Source organism: Schistocerca cancellata, chromosome 3 (genome assembly GCF_023864275.1).
Source record: "Schistocerca cancellata isolate TAMUIC-IGC-003103 chromosome 3, iqSchCanc2.1, whole genome shotgun sequence".
Classification (NCBI taxonomy): domain Eukaryota; kingdom Metazoa; phylum Arthropoda; class Insecta; order Orthoptera; family Acrididae; genus Schistocerca; species Schistocerca cancellata.
The window spans coordinates 625,523,455-625,540,888 of NC_064628.1; the positions used below are offsets into that span (position 1 = coordinate 625,523,455).

The following is a 17,434-nucleotide window of genomic DNA, read 5'->3' on the forward strand; positions in this document are numbered from 1 at the left end:
CACCCTTAGTAAGGCCAATCACTTTGCCTCCTACCTCTCCGCCGGCCGAAGTGGCCGCGCGGTTCTGGCGCTGCAGTCTGGAACCGCGAGACCGCTACGGTCGCAGGTTCGAATCCTGCCTCGGGCATGGATGTATGTGATGTCCTTAGGTTAGTTAGGTTTAACTAGTTCTAAGTTCTAGGGGACTAATGACCTCAGCAGTTGAGTCCCATAGTACTCAGAGCCATTTGAACCATTTTGAACCTCCTACCTCTCCGATGTATTTTCCATCCCCGATGATCCCCAGTTCGATTACTCCCTCTTCCTGGATGTCCGCGATCGAACTGACACCTCTGTCCCTCCCCTCGCACCTGGTTTCCAGTACTTGGACAACATTGCACACACGGACCTCAATGCCCCTATCACTACACAGGATCTCATTACTACACTCCACACAAAACGCAACACCGCTCCTGGTCACGATCGTGTCACCTACCGTCACCTTCGTCAAGCTCCTGTCGCTTTCCTCTCCACTCTGGCTAGGCTCTACAATGTAGTCCTGTCCACCGGTTACTACCCCGACCTGTGGAAAACCTCCCGTATCCTGATGTTCCTTAAACCTGGCAAACCGCCGTCCGCTGTCTCCTCCTACCGTCCCATCAGCCTTACCTCGGTCTTCAGCAAGGTCCTGGAATCTATCTTCACCCGACACATCCACCAGCATCTCCGCCAGCACCGCCTCCTTCCCGTTACCCAGTGTGGCTTTCGGCCATCCTTCTCTTCCGACGACCTTCTCCTTCACCTCACTCATCTCCTTTCCGACCAGCTTAATTCCCGTCGTTCCGCGATCTTGCTCTCCCTGGACCTCGAACGTGCTTATGACCGCGTATGGCATTCCGGTCTCCTCTTTAAGCTCCAAACCTTCGGCCTTCCCATTAACTACGTCCGTCTGATCGGCTCCTGTCTCTCCCACCGTCCTTCCTATGTCACCATCCATAACACGGATTCCTACACCTTTTTCCCCTCCGCCGGTTTTCCCCAAGGCTCCGTCCTCTCCCCCCTTCTGTACCTTTTGTACATGGCGGACATGCCGCCGCCGTCACCCCCCGTCCACCTTCTCCAGTTTGCCGATGACACTGCCTTCCTTGCCATTGCCCCCACCCTGCAGCGCTCCCAACACCTTCTCCAATCCCATCTTGACCGGTTCACCGCTTGGTGCAACCAGTGGTTGCTCAAGGACAATCCCTCCAAAACCTGGGCGATCATTGTAGGCAAAACCACCTCTTCCATCCGCCTCCTTGATTTCTATCTCACCATCTATGGCCGTTCTATCGCCCTCACTCCCACCCTTAAGTACCTTGGCGTCACCCTCGACCGTCGCCTCTCCTGGACTCCCCATCTCCGGACAATCCAAGCTAAGGCACACTTCTGACTCTGTCTCCTCAAGCTCCTTTCCAGCCGTACGTGGGGTCTGGACCCCTCCACCATCCTCCACACTTATAAATCCCTCATCCGCCCTATCCTTTGTTACGCCCATCCGGCCTGGATCTCCGCCCCCCCCCCCACCTTTTATAAATCACTACAAATCCTTGAACGCAATGCTCTCCGCCTCGCCTATCGCATTTGTCTCCCCTGCCCCACGCGGATCCTGTATGATCTCATCCCCTTCCCCCACCTCCTCCTTTTCCTTGAAAGGATACGGATCCTGTACACCTCCCGCAAACTCGATCCTCCTCATCCACTTGTCTCACCCATCCTCTCCCACCCCCGCCCGCTGCCGCGCCTGTATTCCCACGTCCCACCCAGTCTCCATCTCTCCACCCTCCTTACCCTCTCCCAAGGTGGCTTCCGCCAGCTCCCCCTCCCTGATGATGTCCTCCTCCCCTCCATCTAGCCCTCCTACCAACTTTGATCCTCCCTCCCTCTTCCTGTGTCTGTTCCTTTGGGCACTCTCCCTCCCTCCTCCCTTTCTCCCCACTCCTCCCCCGGGCCTCCCATACCCTGTCCCTCTACTCCTCCTCCTCCTCCCATCTCCTCAGCCATTGGCATCTTTGTTCTCCCCTCTCCACCCCCCGTCACCACTCTTCCCCTCTTGGCATGTCCCCGGACTCGCACACGCTACGTGGACTTTCGCGTGCCAGAGATCATCGCCATCAGTGTCTCGTGCATGTGACGTCGTTTTGTGTTTTTAGTGTCCGCCGTCACGCTTCTACGTTCACTTGTGCCGTCGGATTCATCAGTGTTATGTGCGCCGTGCCAACGTGTTTTCAGTGTCGTTATCGTCGAGTGTGAACGGCTCCGTGTTTTTTGTGTATCTGTGACCACTATTTTTTGCCCGTCACTATGTTAATTCTAATTCAACCTTCTTGAACTGTTATTGTTAACACTATGGCTGAAGAGCGGCGTAGCATGCCGCTGACAGCCTACCTGCTTGTTCAGGTATTCAAATAACAATAAAGGGAAAAAAAACGACTCCGGTGCAGGTATGTAGGCATTGACTGTAGGCAAGAGACTAGTCTGGCATTCTTGTCTTTCCTACATGCGTGTGGTAAATAAGAAATGCCAACTATGGCAACGTTGTTGCGAAATGCAGCCAAACATGACCAGTGTGCTGCTATTCTTTTCTTGGCTGCCGATAGACATCCATCGGAGAATGAAGAATGTGTATGGGGCAACACGTCTGTCGAAAGCCACTACCGTGTAATGCTGCCCCAAGTTCTATGCTGCTCACGGCTCGACACAAGACGCCTGTCGATCGGGCAGGACAGTAGAAGGGGGAACCTTAAAGAGCACCGCCCTATAGTCCTGGTCTCTAAGCATACGATTATGACGTCTTCAGTCCCTTAAGAAGGGCCTTGAACAGCCGATGATTCCTGTGGGACCAGGAGGTGCAGCAGCATACAGTCACGGACTTCCTCACACAGCACGACACAGTGTTTTACCAAACGGGTAACGGGCGATTTTGCCTGATTGGCATACCGATTCTGGAGTGTACGGCCTTCGAACGGAAACTTTTTGATCGCTCCTCGTATAAATAATGTCATATATTATTAATAATGTCAAATTACGACAGTGTTGCATTAAATATGACTTCTGAGTATCTTCGGTGCTGTAATGTGATAAATGTAAATAAGCTGCCAATTCATTTTCTGTTTGATGACACGTGCCTGCAACAGTCAAAGAATTGTCACAAGTTGCTCAATACATTGTGTATTTACATGTTTCGTGACCAGCTTGTTACCACCCCTTAAACGAAAATATAATTCAGCTTTTATTTATTTTTTTATATTTTCCCCTCCCTCTTCAATATATATGAGACCACTTCTCTTGGGGCCTGTGGAACGGACATTAGAATATTTATTTTTTCATAAATATGAATGACGTATTTTTGTTTCGTGCCATATTATGCATCATTAAGGATCATTACTGTGAGGTTATGAGATGAAAAACATGTGTAATCTAATCTGTGGTTCATTGAGAGGGACAGCATTCCTTTCAGTAGCTGCAGGACCCATAGTCTGGATGCTTTACTGTCCTTGTAACATTCGCCAATAAAGCCTTCCTATGTTGATACTGCGAACGGCTGAAAGCAAGGGGAAACCACAGGCGTTGTACTTCACGAGAACATGCAACTGTGTTGCGTTAGTTATGTAGAGCAGAAGAGACTTGCACAGGGTAGACCAGTGTGGCGAGGTGGATCAAACCAGTCTTCGGACTAAAGACAACAACAACAATAACAACATCTAAATAAGTCCTTTTGTGTACAAGGAAAGCTTAAACATACATAAGCACGCAATACCTTGTGATACTGTCGCTTTTGTTCCGATATTATCGACGCATCTACGAGGTGAATTCAAGTTCTAAGGCCTCCGATTTTTTTTCTAATTAACTACTCACCCGAAATCGATGAAACTGGCGTTACTTCTCGACGTAATCGCCCTGCAGACGTACACATTTTTCACAACGCTGACGCCATGATTCCATGGCAGCGGCGAAGGCTTCTTTAGGAGTCTGTTTTGACCACTGGAAAATCGCTGTGGCAATAGCAGCACGGCTGGTGAATGTGCGACCACGGAGAGTGTCTTTCATTGTTGGAAAAAGCCAAAAGTCACTAGGAGCCAGGTGAGGTGAGTAGGGAGCATGAGGAATCACTTCAAAGTTGTTATCACGAAGAAACTGTTGTGTAATGTTAGCTCGATGTGCAGGTGCGTTGTCTTGGTGAAACAGCACACGCGCAGCCCTTCCCGGACGTTTTTGTTGCAAGGCAGGAAGGAATTTGTTCTTAAAAACATTTTCGTAGGATGCACCTGTTACCGTGGTGCCCTTTGGAACGCAATGGGTAAGGATTACGCCCTCGCTGTCCCAGAACATGGACTCCATCATTTTTTCAGCACTGGCGGTTACCCGAAATTTTTTTGGTGGCGGTGAATCTCTGGGCTTCCATTGAGCTGACTGGCGCTTTGTTTCTGGATTGAAAAATAGCATCCACGTCTCATCCATTGTCACAACCGACGAAAAGAAAGTCCCATTCATGCTGTCGTTGCGCGTCAACATTGCTTGGCAACATGCCACACGGGCAGCCATGTGGTCGTCTGTCAGCATTCGTGGCACCCACCTGGATGACACTTTTAGCATTTTCAGGTCGTCATGCAGGACTGTGTGCACAGAACCCACAGAAATGCCAACTCTGTAGGCGATCTGTTCAACAGTCATTCGGCGATCCCCCAAAACAATGCTCTCCACTTTCTCGATCATGTCGTCAGACCGGCTTGTGAGAGCCCGAGGTTGTTTCGGTTTGTTGTCACACGATGTTGTGCCTTCATTAAACTGTCGCACCCACGAACCACTTTCGACACATCCATAACTCCATCACCACATGTCTCTTTCAACTGTCGATGAATTTCAATTGGTTTCACACCACGCAAATTCAGAAAACGAATGATTGCACGCTGTTCAAGTAAGGAAAACGTCGCCATTTTAAGTATTTAAAACAGTTCTCATTCTCGCCGCTGGCGGTAAAATTCCATCTGCCGTACAGTGCTGCCATCTCTGGGACGTATTGACAATGAAAGCGGCCTCATTTTAAAACAATGCGCATGTTTCTATCACTTTCCAGTCTGGAGAAAAAAAATCGGAGGCCTTAGAACTTGAATGCACCTCGTATATAACCTTAGGTGTTGGTAAACATTGTATCTGGTATTAGAATGTCCCTGCCTGATACACAGCAGATACCACTGCAATCACTGGAGACGGCTCTCCATCCAGGATAACGGGTTGTCTAACCTCCTGTGAGCCGGCCGGAGTGGCCAAGCGGTTCTAGGCGCTACAGTCTGGAACCGCGCGACCGCTACGGTCGCAGGTTCGAATCCTGCCTCGGGCACGGTTGTGTGTGTTGTCCTTAGGTTAGTTAGGTTTAAGTAGTTCTAAGTTCTAGGGGACTGATGAAAAAAATGGCTCTGAGCACTATGGGACTTAACATCTGAGGTCATCAGTCCCCTAGAACTTAGAACTACTTAAACCTAACTAACCTAAGGACATCACACACATCCATGCCCGAGGCAGGATTCGAAGCTGCGACCGAAGCGGTCGCGCGGTTCCGGACTGAAGCGCCTAGAACCGCTCGGCCACCACGGCCGGCGGGACTGATGACCTCAGAAGTTAAAGTCCCATAGTGCTCAGAGCCATTTGAACCATTTTTAACCTCCTGTGACCATTGTGAAACGGAGGAATGCAGAGTGGCACTGAAGCCGCCGATAGCCACACGGCGTGGCCTCAGATTGTAAGAAATGGTCAGCGCTCGCTGGTCCCGGCGTGTGTGGAAATCAACAAACGGGATCGCGGCACGAGACTAGACGCGCTGAAGTAAAGTAAGTGTAGCATCCTTTTTTCGGATCCCGGATTTGCACCAGTACCGGCTGTGTTAAAAGTACGTATCGTATTTCTGTTGTGGGTTATGTTTTAACTTCTCAATTATTCCTTATTATTACTTAATTTTACATATAAGCACGAGTACATGTTATTAGAACTCCTTCTCAAAATGAACTTTCAGCTTTGCCCAATAATAAAAAATGATTTTCCGCCTTATGTGATGGGTGACTGAGTCAGTATAATTTCTGCGTTATCAATTTTATTCAGTGTTTCTTATACATATGACGTTACGTTATTTTACCATTTCTTGTAGCTATTATTTAATAATTTGTTTTCATTAACAATCGACAGTCTATAAACAGAAGAAAAAGTAACTTAAACATAACCCTGAATAGACAGTTTCAGTGAACTTGTGTTTTTATATTAAAGGATGGATCTGAAACTTTGATTGCCGGGGTTACATTTTATACTGAATAGCTTAAAACTGTCATTTTCTAGTAGGGAGGGTACACTTTCGTTGGTCTGTCATGTGATGGGCCTCATAGGGAGAGTGTACTGTTGTTGGTGCGTCATATGATAGATCTTGTAGTGAGGGCACACTTTTATTGGTCTTTCATATGAGGAACTCCCTATCGACGAGACATTCCACGCATTCCGTAACTGGTTTGTCACGTGATGAGTCTTGCAGAGAGGTCATGCTCTCACTGGTCTGTCATACGAGAGATCTCACAGTGAGGCATTCTTTTATTGGTGCATCATGTGTCAGGTCTCGTGGTAAAGATACTTCTCGTTGACCCTTCATATGATGGGTTTTACATTGAGGGCACGATACCATTGGTCAATAATATTGAAACGTCCCCTTAGAACAATTTATACACGACTGTGCTTAAACTGACATACAATATTTTTAGCGCAACGCAATCTGACTACAAAGATCCCTGCAAAAGAATGGCCCTGAGTAACATTAAACTATACCTTTCAGAAATCACTTACCTCACAAAAATCTTCGTTACTCGAACTACTGCAATACAGCGAGCGCCACTACTGCCAGCTAAATAAAATTTAGCGCAACGCAATCTGACTATCAAAGATCCCTGCAAAAGAATGGCCCTGAGTAACATTAAACTATACCTTTCAGAAATCACTTACCTCACAAAAATCTTCGTTACTCGAACTACTGCAATACAGCGAGCGCCACTACTGCCAGCTAAATAAAAGATTCACACTACGGAAGGCACTAACTACTGATAGAGATAGTTAGCAAATGAAAGATATTAATAGAGAACAAACAATGTATTTACCTTAATATCATCACAAGTCATAATATATGTAACTTCAAAACTCCGCCATCTCTCTCCTCACATCCACCACTGCTGGCGGCTCACCTCTAACTGCGCAACGCTACGCGCTGTTCACATCCAGCTGCCGCTGCCCAACACTACAATGGCAGACAACAATGCAAACTAGCCACAGACTGCACACAGCACAGCCAGTGATTTTCATATAGAGCGCTACGTAACGTTGCCAATAAGAAAACATAAACAGCCTACTTACAATATCATGGGTCTCATAGCACAGGCACTCTCTCGACGGTCTGTCGTATGATTGGTCTCAAAGTGAAAGCGCACTTTCTTCAGTACATCATGTGATGGTTCTTATAGTGAGTGGATACTGACACTGGTCTGTCATGTGATGGGTTCTTAGTGAGAGCAGTCTCATTGGTTCATCATCTGTCAGATCCTGTAGTGAAGGCACAGTTTTGTTGGTCTTTCATATGACCGGCTTTGTAGTGATGGCACACTGCATGCATTCTTTATTAATTCGTCATGTGATAGTATTGAAAGGGCTTCGACAGGATACAAAAAGCAAAACTAATCTCCAACTGATAACACAAAAGGAATGGGAAGAGTATTTCCAAAAATTATTAAATGAGGACAGAGAAGAATCTCTAGAAGAAGGAACAGGGGAAGATAAAGGACATGAAGATGATGAGATCCAGATTTTAGAAAGTGAAGTACTTCAGGCGTTGAGAACAGGAAAGAATGGTAAATAACCGGGACCAGGCAATATCAATCTGGAGTGTCTGAAATATGGTGGTGACAAAATTGTGAAACTGATAACACAGCTCTTCAACAAAATGATACATGGAGATTCAATACCCAACGAGATGAAGCTAGGTTACATTAATACAATATTTAAGAAAGGGGATCGCAAAATTTGTTCAAACTGTCGAGGAATTTGTGTTACAAACACATTAATGAGAATTTTTGCGAAAGTAATTAAAAACAAACTGGAAAAAAATTTTAGAACCCAAGAAGAACAATGTGGATTCACGGCTGGGAGATCATGTGTAGACCATATTTTCACATTACGACAGATTTTGGAGAAACATAGGGAAAAATAAAAAAATATAGGATTAATTTTCATAGATCTAGAAAAAGCATATGATGCTGTTCCAAGAAAATTACTTTGGAGAGCACTACATATGGAAAACATAAACCCTCCCTTGATTAAAATAATACAACAGATGTATAAAGATAACATTTGCCAAGTGAAGTTGGTAATAAACTTTCACAAAAATTTAGAACAAGCAAAGGCCTTTTACAAGGCTGTCCCATGTCACCATCATTATTTAAAATCTATATAGATATTAGCCTTAGAACATGGTCTCGTAAATGTAATAGTATGGGATTAGAAATAAGAGATGGAGTTTACCTACATCATTTATTATTTGCTGATGATCAAGTAGTCGTAGCACAAGATGGGGAGGATGCTAACTATATGTGCAATCAACTAGCAGTAGCATACAAAACTTGGGGTTTGAAGATTAATTACCAAAAAACAGAATACTTGACTAATGATTCAGATGAGCTATACATTGAAGGAAAGAAAATCAAAAAGATAAACACTTTCTGTTATTTAGGATCCATTTTAGAAATCGAGGGAAAATCAGAGTCAGAAATCAATAAAAGAATTAGTAGCGGACGGAGGGTCATTGGGATGCTTAACTCAGTCTTATGGAGCAGGAATGTAATGAGCAGAACTAAAAAACTAATATACAAATCCATATTAGAGAGTGTGGTTCTGTATGGAACGGAGACCTGGACAATTAACATGAAGCACATTAAAAAATTACAAGCTCTAGAGATGGACTCTTGGAGAAGATCGGCAAGAATCTCCAGGAAAGAAAAGATAAGGAACACCGAAGTAATAAGGAGAATGGAAATAAAAGAAAGAATATATGACGTAATGGATAGGAAGAAATTACAGTGGTACGGGCATGTACGACGAATGGAGAAAACCAGAATATCAAAATTGATACTGGAGTGGGAACCGGAGGGGAGAAGAAGAAGAGGACGACCTATGACAACCTGGCTCCAAAGTGTACAGCACACAATGAGGAGAATGGGCGCAGAGGAAGAGGACACACAAGATCGAAACACCTGGAGAAATATTTTGAGATTATAGTTTAAGAACGTTTATTGTTTGTATTGTAATTTTCAAGTAAATTATTATGTTGGAGATAAGCCTCTGTAATGAGGAAAAGCTCAAAATAATAATAAAAAAAATGTGACAGATCTCGCAGTGAGGCCGTGCTGTCATTGGTCTGTTACACGATCAGTCTCATGTGAGAGCATTCTTTTGTTAGTCACTCGCAAGAGGGTCGCAGGGTGAAGACACTCTCTCGTTGATCCTTCATGTGCTGAGTCTTGTACTGAAGACAGTCTCATTGGTCGATCATATGCTGGATCTCGTAGGACAGGCCATTTCTTGTTGGTCTGTCATATGATTGGTCTCAAAGTGAAGGTACTGTTCCATAACTCCATCATGTAGTGACTGTACACTCTCATTGCTCCATCACATTATGGACTGCTTAGCGAGATCAGTATCTTGTTGGTCCATTATATGACGGGCCTCATAATGATGGTGTAATCCACTGGTCCATCACTGATGGGTTTCACAGTGAGGGCACGTTCGTAGTGGATCATCATACGACATGTCTGGTAGAGAAGGCACTCTTTCTTTGGTCCATCAAATGACAGGCCTCATAATGAGGTCACACTCTACTTGGTCTGTCATATGATGGGGCTCATAGTGAAAGTATGCGTTCATTGGTCTGTCGTATGATGGGTACCACAGCGAGGGCAGATTCTCGTTGGTATGTCATATGACAGGTCCGTAACAAGTGTACACTCTCGTTGGTCCATCATATAATGGGCATGTAGTGAGGAATTTTCCTATTGGTTCATCATATGATGAATCTCATAATGATGGCACACTCTCATTGGTATCTTATATGATGGAAGTCCTAGTGAGGGTAATCTCTCGTTTGTCTGTCATATGACGGATCTTGTAATGAAGGCACGCTTTTGTTGAAGCGTCATATGACGGGGTTGAAGGGTTAATTGTCCGCAATGCGGTCCGCTCCGTTGAGCATGCAGAGGCCTTGACGGCGGCGGCTGAGGAGGTGCGGAGCGGCAGCGGCCAGCTGCGAGGCTGCTGAGAAACACTGGCGGGCATTATCGCGGTTAGCAGCGCTAATTGGGACCGCAAGGAGTCTGCCCGGCCGAGCGGGGCAGTCGCCATGAGGCGTCGCCGCCGGCCGGAGGTGATGATCGTCGTCACAGACTCGCCCTTCCTCGAGGACCCGCACCTCTCGCGCGGCAAGTGGGTGAGTGCCTCATTCATTAACCCGAGCGCGCGCCGTTCTGCAGGTGTCCCACCTGTTGCACCAGCACGAGCAACGCAGCGACGGCTGCTGGACGTGCGGATCCGGGTCACGTAAGCACTCTGGCTATCCTTCACCGTGTCCCGTGGCTGCGAATTAATGGAGAAGTTTGTATGTCGTAGGCAGTGGTGTAAGGAGCATAGAGCAACGGCTGCTCTCGAATTAAATAAGCTGATGTTGAGAGATTTATATTAGGAAATTGGACACCTAAAGTAGGATATCAGTGTTTTTACTTGGTCAGCTGTTGACTTACAGTTCGTAAGTATTTTTTTTAAAGAACGTTATATTTCAGGACCACCAAGAGCTGATGACGAAATACATCTTTGTTAATTATCAGTTTCGATCAAGCCATCATCATCATCATCAGATTTTTTTTTTTTTTGGGTGATCAGTCTTCTGACTCGTTTGATTCGGCCCGCCACGAGTTTCTCTGCCATGCCATGCTCTTCATCTCAGAGTAGCACTTACAACCTACGTGCTCAATTATCTGCTGCATGTATTCCAATCTTTGTCTTGCTCTACAGTTTTTGCCCTCTACAGCTCCCTCTAGTACCATGGAAGTCATTCCCACATGTCTTAACAGATACAGTACCATAAAGTTATTTACAGTTGTTTGTATGGTACTGTTCGTACTTTGTCGTCAAATATATATACAGGGTGTAAAGCCACCCCAGCCCCCTGAGGGTGGGGCGGGAGGCAACTTAAAATTTTCAAATGGGAACCCCCCATTTTTTATTGCAGAATCAGATTCTACATAAAAAACTACGTACATTTTGTCTTAAACATTTGTTTTGATTCTTGGTAGTTGGCGCTGTAATTCAAGAAAATTCATGTTCTCATTTTTGCGTGGAAAATGGTTACGGATAAATAAAAAATTCTTATTTACTTCGTAAATTTTGATTCGCTAAAACTCTTCCTCTGTCCCCATAGAGTGGGGTTTGAGAGAGAGGAATTAGTGTTTTACAAATGTTGACCCAAACACTGTATTAATTTTTTCCGCAGAACTCATTTTTTATTTTCCGCGCAAAAACAAGAACATGAATTTTCTTGAATTACAGCGCCAAATACCAAGAATCAAAACTATTGTTTAATACAAAATGTACGTAGTTTTTTATGTAGAATCTGATTCTACAATAAAAAATGGGGGTACCCATTTGAAATTTAAAGTTTCCTCTTCCCCCACACTCTGGGGGTGGGGTGGCGGGCTAATTTTAGCACCAGCAGATGTCCCCCTCGAAAATAATCAACTCTGGATTCTACACATTTTTTCGTGTGAAGCTTATTTTTCGAGTTATTCTGGTTTGTCAACTTAAAATTTACACCCTGTATATATATTTCTGTGATGTAAGGCTTCACAGATACACCGTAGCTGCCTTATATTAATACTAATCTCAGCGCTGTACTAAAAGAACGTATTTACAAGATGCCTTGTGCTGAAAGGAGAGATTAATTCTACTACAAGGGCGTGCTCATCACTCAGGTGTGTTCTTTCTACAGCCCTCGCTGATTTGTTGACGATGATTATTGCTGACATCGGAATTCCTCTGGTAGTGATGAGTTGCATAGTATACGACATCAGTCGGTTGTTGCCTCGCTTACGTATAGTCTTCTGGAAGCAGGTTATCTTGAAACTCATCTCCTCAGCCAGTTTCTTGACTTATTTCACAGCCAGTACGCTGCACATGGCATTGATCTGTGTTACATGTATCCTGTGCAGCTCATTGAATATACTCGGTGCGACATTGTACATGTGTGTATAGCCCTCTGGCCACGGTTTCTATGGGTTAAAAAGATTTCTGCTACCAGCAATTACGAACAGATTGTAAGTGATTTCACTGTCGACGCTGTTGGCATCTTCTATGAAATATCTGAGTAACTAGATCCATTAACTCATCGTTACTGGAAGTGAGATTAACCGACATCAACTGAATTCTGTCCACAGTCTCCGGAGTGCGAAAGATGGTTTCATGTTCAACTCGTAACAGGTGTTGAAGTGTCAGTTTTAATGCCATGATCCCTTAGATTTTGTAAAGATAAGGGCTCCTCTCGAAACTGTCATACATGTTTTTTAGAATCGATGTTTGTTTCCCTGGGGAGTCAAACACGCGTGTACGAGACCAAGAATTTAATGACAGACCAGAGGAGATTAGCTTCTCCATCTCCTCAGCCCTTCTTTACCTATTTGCAGGGCAGCTGTGCTAACCATGTGGCTTCCCTTAATTTCTCCCAACGGGGACTACTTGATTTCAAGAATGCTATTACTGGATGGTGTCATTTTCATCTGATCCGCGGAGGTCTGAGATCCATATATACCTGTGTGCTCTAAACTGGCACATCGCTTGTGATCTTACTATTGTGCCGAATTACTAGTTTTGTAAGCCCCATCCGATCACCTGCTTTCGTTTCGTTGGGTGCCTGAGCTCTCTCTAGGCGGTAGATTTCCACAGCTATTTTTCGGAATGCATTGCGGTGTGCATTAGCTTCCATAGTCAGTGTGTTGAATTTATTTTTCCGGTAGAAGCCTGTACGTCACTATATCCCCTAAGCAGAGCACTTTTTATCTCAACGTCTGAGGAATGCGCATACAGGAGCAAGATTCCTGTTGGGATAATCTTTCCGATCGTAGTTGTCTCCACAATAGGCTTCACTACAGTACAGTAGTTGGCTACGTGATCGAAGTTGCGCCACTTAATACACTTCCGTACGGATGAATAATTCTCGTTGGCCACTGTACTGTAACTAACACAAAGCCTGTTGGCACGTAGGAGGTGTTTCCTTTATTTACAGGATACCTCTGCGAACTTGTGTAGTGTTGACAAATTTTGTGGAGCTGTTCCAAACCTCTAGTAAATAGCGTTAACTGATGGTTCCGTTAGTTCTTGGTAGAATATTTTATACACGATGATAGAAAACAATCGATAGTTACGTAATTATAGACAATATTTATCTTTTAAGTAACCAGCTCGGCTGAGAGGCCATCTTCAGTCATGAAAATAAATATGTATGACTGCGAATTTTGTGAGAACAAATGGATGGATGTATTTTTTACCTGGTATGGTGGTACTGGCCAACGGCTTTGCCGCAGTGGTAACACCAGTTCCCGTCAGATCACCGAAGTTAAGCGCTATCGGGCTAGGCTAGCACTTGGATGGGTAACCATCCGGTCTGCCGAGCGCTGTTGGTAAGCGGGGTGTACGCAGCCCTTGTGAGGCAACCTGAGGAACTACTTGATTGAGAAGTAGCGGTTCCGGTCTCGGAAACTGACATACGGCCGGGAGAGCGGTGTGCTGACCACATGCCCCTCCATATCCGCATCCGGTGACGCCTGTGGGCTGAGGATGACACGGCGGCCGGTCGGTAACCCTGGGCCCGCCAGGGCCTGTGGACGGAGTTTACGTTACGTTTACGTTTGTGAAAGTACTAAAATGCACTTCAAAGCATGCCACTACACTGTCGAAAAAAAGACACAGCCTGCTCAAGGATTGTATCGGTCTAACCTGGGTATAATATGTGCCTACTGAGGGATTGTAGTGTTAGTGATTCATTTGTCACTGAGGTCAGCGATCAGGTGCAAGCAGGTTCAGAACAGGTCCACAAAATAAGCCAACACTACACCAGTTCGTAGTGGTATCTCCTAAATACAGTACAACAGGCTTTATGTTGATTACAGTGCAGTGGCCATCAAGGGTTATTTATCCGTACCGAAGTGCGCCCTCTGATTTGACTATGCAGGTAGTACTGTTCTGATTTTAGGAATGAACAGTGTTTGCAACGTTCTTTCTGGGATACAACCATGCCCCACTGAAAAAAAACTCCTGCTGAACAAATTCAGCCATTTGAACGGGGTCGCGTTGTGGGACTGAGGGAAGTTGGATGGACGTATCGACAGATTGCTACACATATTGATATATTGCTGCACATGTTGGACGAGTCCGCAGCTCGTGGTCGTGCGGTAGAGTTCTCGCTTCCCACGCCCGGGTTCCCGGGTTCGATTCCCGGCGGGGTCAGGGATTTTCTCTGTCTCGTGATGACTTGGTGTTGTGTGATGTCTTTAGGTTAGTTAGGTTTAAGTAGTTCTAAGTTCTAGGGGACTGATGACCATAGATGTTAAGTCCCATAGTGCTCAGAGCCAAGCCATGTTGGACGCAATGTATCGGTGGTGTGTCTTTGCTTTCAACAGCGGTCTGTGGAGCATTCACACACCAGTATACTATGTTCTAGACGTCCTCGTAGTGCAAATTCACGTCGAGGTCGACGCATTCTACGAGCATCGCTGGCAGGCCGAACATCAACAAGGGACGAAATCGGGGCACATGTTGCACGTGCACCACTGGGAAACGTCTGCTTGCAACAGGATTGAGATCACGTGTGCATGTGGACGTGCTACCACTGACGCCACGACACCGCCAAGCATGGCTGCTTCGGTGCCGTGAAAGAGTTGACTGCAGAGTCATTGGCGATCTATCGTCTTCAGTGATGAGAGTGGGTTTTGCCTGTAAGCGAGTTATGGACGTACACGTGTTATGCACAGACCACGTAAGCTGCATATTCCAGAATGCATCTTCCCATGACACACAGGTCTCACCCTAGGATACATGGTGTGGGGGGACTTAAGTTACAATTCGCGGTCACATTCGGTGTTTCCGCATTGTGAAGTAACCACTGCCCGCTACAATGCTCAGGTTGCTATCCATATGCTACTGCCAGTTCTTCAACAGAAAGGTCATGTGCTTGTTCATCAGGACAATGCACGTCCACATATGGCTGCATAGACGCAAAGTGCTTTTCGTGGTTTACAACTGTCCTGGCCAGCAAGATCACCAGATCTCTCGCCAGTTGAACACGTGTGGGACGTGATGAATCGGGAACGCCCTCGTTCTCCAGGGCCAGTAAGAACTTTTGACGTATTGCAACAAAAGGGTAAAATGCTTGGGACAATCTATTTGCAGGTTGCCATTTGGCACCTTTATGATCGTTTCCATGCGATAATACACGCTTGCTTTGCCGACTGAGGGGGGTACGCTGTGTATTGATACGGCTGTTTGGACACCCTTTACTGTGACGTGTGAGTTTCACTTGATCTGCATTTGTTATCACACTTTCCTACAGTGATAAACTACCTGTCATCTCACTTATCAATACAATGACCTTGTCCTTGACGGTGGTGCGTTGTTTTTCCGGTGGTGTATTTTGTAGAATATAGGTAGCCAGATTATATTCTGACCCAACAGTGTTCCGACTCGTCACAGATGAAGTGGGAACATAATTATGTATTGCAAAGGTATTCGCTCCAGCTACCGAGAGATGAAAATGTTTCCAGCCTGATTGTAATATACTAACTCGTAGCCCCTTCGAAGACAAGTCACTTTGCCAAATATTTTTCAAGTGAGCAAAAAGGTCGAAAAGGGAAGCAACATTAGTGTTTAACGTTTGTCGACGGGGTCATTCATTACAGATGGAACGCAAGCTTGGATTGGAGAAGGTTGAAGGAAAATTGGCCAGGTCCTCTTTAAAGGAACTACCTAGGTATTTAGTCCGCCCGGTTAGCCGTGCGATCTAATCACGGCTTTTCGGGCGGGAAGGAGCGCCTGGTCCCCGGCAGAATCAGCCCGGTGGACTTGTGTCTAGGTCCAGTGAGCCGGCCAGTCTGTGGATGGTTTTTAGGTGGTTTTCCATCTGCATGGGCGAATGCGGGCTGGTTCCCCTTATTCCGCCTCAGCTGCACTATGTCAGCAATTGCTGCGCAAACAAGTTCTCCGTGTACGCGTACACCACCGTTACTCTACCACCCAAACATAGGGGCTACACTAGTCTGGTGTGCGACGTTCCCTGGGGGGTGGGGAGGGGGGGCACCGGGGGCCGAACCGCACAATAACCCTGAAAGACTGGTTCGGTGTGGGGCGGTGGAGAAGTGAAGTGGACTGCGGTAGTCGTCGTGGGGTTGTGGACCACTGCGGCTGCGGTGGGGACGGAGCCTCTCCGTCGTTTCTAGGCCTCCGGTTAACATATAATACAATACCTAGGTATTTAGAGAAACCACTGAAAATTTAAATCTCTGTGGTTGATCAATGTCGTTGTCTCATTGTTGAATCACTACGAACTAAAGTTTGGGTATGTTTTACATAGTGCAAGAAAGAAAGAACAAGCGACGAGACCTCGCAATTGCGTCCTATAACCGGCTCGTAAAGTGATAATCACGCGGCCTAATCTGTGACCACTTTCAGTCCCTTTCAAATGAGAGACTTCCTTGTTTCAATCGATTACCTGTGACAAGTGAGTTTACTGCAGCGTCCCTGGCGTGTATTACCTATTTCGAAACTCTACTGACACGAGTGGTCATGTTTGTTTGCTCGTCGATGCCAAAATTACGTGTCTTGTGTGCGATGTTTGCTGTACAGTTTGACACCTGAACGTTGAAAGTGAGGTCGTGATAAACCGCCCTTTTTACAATATGTCGGACTATATTAACAGAATTAAGCAACCAGCAATTGTAATAGAGTTAAATAATGACCAAAGTGACATTCATAGTGGATGTTCTTGATGAAAGTCGTATGGTAAATCATCCACATTGCTAAGAACTCAAAGAACAGAGAAATTGATGTGCAAACATTTGAGAGACCACATTTGTTTGCTTATGTACATATGAAAAAAAAAAGTTTTAGAAGGAAGTACGTAGCACCTTTTTTTGCTTTATCTTTTGTGCCTTTTTTTCTTTTCAAAGTGCAAAATAATAATAACGGAAAACTATGTTTTTTTTCTCTTTCGCTATACCTGACTTTTTTTATTATTGAAACAATTTCCATAAAAACGTTTTTAATCTATTTATGTTCTTATTTACGTACAGTGTAAAATATCAAG

The 17,434-nt window shown here is 45.4% G+C and overlaps 1 pseudogene; it reads left to right on the plus strand.

Annotated features, from left to right (window-relative positions):
• Positions 1-13,642: 13,642 nt before the first annotated feature.
• On the plus strand, positions 13,643-13,760 carry LOC126177868 (5S ribosomal RNA; annotated as a pseudogene).
• The last annotated feature ends 3,674 nt before the right edge of the window (positions 13,761-17,434 follow it).